This window comes from Pocillopora damicornis, chromosome 11 (genome assembly GCF_964200805.1).
Source record: "Pocillopora damicornis chromosome 11, jaPocDami1.2, whole genome shotgun sequence".
NCBI classification, from domain to species: domain Eukaryota; kingdom Metazoa; phylum Cnidaria; class Anthozoa; order Scleractinia; family Pocilloporidae; genus Pocillopora; species Pocillopora damicornis.
In genome coordinates this window covers 11,317,203-11,321,243 of record NC_142680.1, presented here as the reverse complement: position 1 = coordinate 11,321,243, position 4,041 = coordinate 11,317,203, and the positions used below count along the sequence as shown (strand labels likewise).

The 4,041-nt window shown below is 36.5% G+C and overlaps 1 long non-coding RNA gene across 1 annotated transcript; it reads right to left on the bottom strand.

Moving 5' to 3' along the window:
* Window positions 1–251: 251 nt before the first annotated feature.
* On the bottom strand, window positions 252–1,330 carry LOC149037514 (uncharacterized). The gene is made up of 3 exons (XR_016181193.1): window positions 1,199–1,330; window positions 714–757; window positions 252–390 (listed from the first exon to the last, which is right to left on the bottom strand). It is a non-coding gene; the product is annotated as an uncharacterized LOC149037514 (long non-coding RNA).
* Window positions 1,331–4,041: the final 2,711 nt, after the last annotated feature.

Sequence of the window (4,041 nt, the reverse complement as noted above, 5' to 3'; positions counted from 1 at the left end):
TATTTTATACAAAAACTTGTCGGTGACAATAATCAAAGACTGAAGAAACTTTTGTGAAGGAGGGGGGGGAGGGGGTTTCAGAGGGGACATAAACTCAATACCTAGTGTTAAACCAAGTTTTCCCAATGGAAAGTGACAACCACCACTAGATTTTACAGTATATCCATATAGAACTGTAACCCTAAGTCAACACCCTTCTGCCAACAGATTACTATAATTATTTACTTCATTTACGCACAAGTATTTCCTTATATACACAGCTTGTTTGAATGTAGAGACTGAAGTTCAGTGCACAGCTGTGCCATCAACACTGACATTATGAATGGAAACAAAATGATCAAGTCCACTTTTGATAAGAAATCTCAGATGACATGCTGATGTAACAGGAATCTACAAAGGAAAAAACATACAAATAATACTAAAATGTAACAGCCCTACATTCACCATTTGGACTGAATATTTGTATTTTTACACACTGATCAATTCTAAGTTTCAACAACTCCCCCCCCCCCACCCCCCTTGAGGAATCCATGGGCATTTGACTGTCATCCATACAGGAGGGGGGGCCATTTAAACCTTACCTGGGTGGCATGGGGAACTTCAACTGAAAGTGCAAGTCTTTCCATCAGAACAAACACATGGTTCTGAATGCCAGACACATATTTTAGATCTGAATCACCAATGAGGCAATTTCCTGAATTCCAGATACTTACCTTGATCTCATCTCTCTGCATCCGGCCCTCTAAATGTTCATACTCTACCACAGATAACAATTACACATTATTAATAAATTGCAAGTATGTTCATTGAATTTGTCAGTCTTAAACTGTACAGTCAACCACACCCAACAATCAGTCAGGCCTGGGCCACGTCAATGTGTTCTGTACTGTGCTGTCAGTGATCAAAGTCAGAGGATTATTTGACTGAATGTCAACTTGTTTAAACTTTTTTTAATTATTTTGTTATCATGTTGGTCATTTTTTTCTGATTAAATTTTTAATCTTTTTCCTGTGAAAGGTCCTGACTATATTTTAAATTTTTTTAAGGCAGAAGAGCCCCAAGGGCTATGCAATAACCTAACTGTAGCTTTATACTAGATGTTTATTGTCTCAAGAAGTAAAGTCAGGCTGTCAACTGTATAATAAATCATGGTGGCCTTACTTTACATCGCGAGACAAACAATTAAATATCCATTTACCTTTAAGTAACCAGGATGAACAGCAACATTTTCTATAACATATCTATGGCTTCTTTTACCTTTGTCCACAAGAGGTTCAAAGTCTACTGGTTACGTTTTTGTGCTTTTCTTAATGCAGAGGCTTTTAACTGCAAATAAAAATTCACATATGCTACAAAACCTTGAAGCTCCTGGTTTCTTAGGAGCTGGTAACTCACACCTGACTCCTCACAAAGACTTTTCTCAATTTTTTACATCACTGACAATAAAAAAATATATATTTAAAGTTTTCACAATGTGGCACAAAAACAGTGATGCAGCTCCTGTAATAATACATTGGCATACATAGCATGCAAGAGTTATTTTTTTGGTGGGGTAGGTTGACATGGGATACTTTGTGTAGCTAATGTTTTCATTTTTATAACAGGAAAAGAACATAACTTTCAAAAGAAATAAAATATTGCATAACTTCACCATAAGAGAAAGAAAAAAATTTACCTGAACTCACACAAGTAGTTTTTGGTCTATTGTTTCCATGGTCTAAATATTTCGAGACAAAAATAGAATGCAGCGGTGCCACATTTATTGCTGTCTCCTTCACACCCATTGTTTGGTGTTGTTACACAACACCATCTATTTCTCATTGAAGAGAGAGCAGTTTGCATGACAAGACCAAATAACAGTTGCAAAAGGGACTATGCTTCCTGCTGTTCCTTTATCAGAGAGAAAATCAAAATTATTCGTTTGCAGTCTGTTACCTCAAAAATATAATTCTACATAAGTTTACTGTGAAAAGCAAACTGAAACTCTGTTGTATCCCCAATATATCCCAACCAAAGATATATTTTGATCTCAAATGATTGAAGATACATTGACCAAGAAAAAAGGATAACATTTCAAAGGGGGGCTCCTTGATTTGTTGTTGCCTTACTGGACTTTGCCCTCTGTGCGTGGAATGCATGATAAAATGCAGGTTGCTTACAAAGAATTAACATGCACTTGGGTTAAGTCCAAGGTAGCTTAAAGCAGAGTTTTTTTTTGAAGAAAAAGTAAAAATGCAGGAGAGTTGCATAGAAAATTCACTATCAGGAGCATTTTGTTCCATGTGAATTTTTTCAGTGGGGTTAGACAATGTGATTACTATATGCGATAAAATGCAGGTTGTTTACCAGGAAATGACATGTGATGGAGCAAAGTCTTGTGTGGCAAAATGGAATTTGATTGGTGGAGTACAATTCAAGCACATGAAACATTGTCTAATGTTCACGTAGTGCAATGATCGAGCATGTTGAGATTGGACTTTGGACATTGTTTTCATGGTATGTGTTTGGCAAGTGCATTGTAAGTAAAGGAGTGGAAAAACATGTTTTAACTTAAAAATGATGCAAAAAGTTAAATGGAAACCTTTCATATCCCGAGAAATCTCTACCTTTCAATGAGGATCTAACAAAGGCCACAAACCATTGCACTTATCAAATGAGCCCAGAATTTTTGGTTAACGTACATTTGTGCACAGCCCCCCAATTCCAAGACATTGTTTGCAAAAAAAGCCATGATTAGTACAAGATATCCAAATTCTGTGATATGATTGGTGTGAGATACATACCCCAATGCTGCAATCTGATTGATGTGAGATACAGAGATACATACCCTTATGCGGCAATCAAGATACATACCCTAATGCAAGGATCTGATTGGCGCAAGCAACATACCCTTCTACTCACTTACATAGAGTTATTTTTTGTTATGAAAAAAGAAAAACTAAAAAATCACTGAATTGATAATGCCCCTGTTACATTACACTAAACATCATTTCAAGATCATCCACCATCATCCTCACAATTTGAAGATAGAAATTTAATATTTCCAATGCTCATTAATGCACTGAAAGTGATGATGAATTCTTGAGGAAACATTCCAGTTGTTGGGCAGAAAGTATCAAGACTTCTGTGGAGCAAAATAAAAGACAACAAATTCTGGTTTGGCTGATCAGGATGCAGCCATAGGAGTCGCAGATGGTAAAATTTGAGACTCACAGAAATACAAAGACTCAAAGATAAGATAAGATCTTTTGACAGGGAGCCCACGTCACAAAGTGTGGTTTTCAGTGAGGCCCTGCATAAATCTAACGTAAGGATAACAGAAAATATAAATATGGTTATCAAGAATAGGATAAAAGGGTATAATCAATAGAAGAAACTACATGTTTTTAACAAGACGTCTAAAAACTGAAAAATCGGAAATGTTCCTAATGCCGTCTGGGAGAGCGTTCCAGTCATCTACTGCATGACAAACAAACCGATGCTGACCCCATGTACGCTTTGATTGTGGTTTACAAATGTTGTTATTAAAACGAGTGTTATAATCATGTATATCTTTAAAATGATTAAAATTAAAATTCCAATCAATTAGTCCATTCAAGGACTTAAAAACCAAAAATAGACGATGAGATCTTCGCCTTTTTTCCAATGTATCCCAACCAAGTAGATCAAGAGCTTCTGTTGCTGATGAATGCTTTGGCATATCTAAAATTAATTTAGCTGCTTTATTCTGGAGTAATTGGATCTTGTTCATCAGAGTGGTGTTGGACTCTTTGCATGACCTCTCACTTTGGCCATAAGACTTCTAGATAGGAACTTAAGTTGATTCTAAACAAGCCTTTCAGCCATGAATAAAGGGGTAAGTTTCTAAAGAAACTGTGGTGCTGCGTCGGTGGGAGAGTAAAGCAGGTAATTTAGTGTTAACAACTGGGTTGAAAACGTAAATTAGCCACCGTAAAGAGTAAAAAAGCTGACGTTTCGAGCGTTAGCCCTTCGTCAGAGCGATTAGAGGAATTGTGGGTTGTGTGTGGATTTATATGTAGA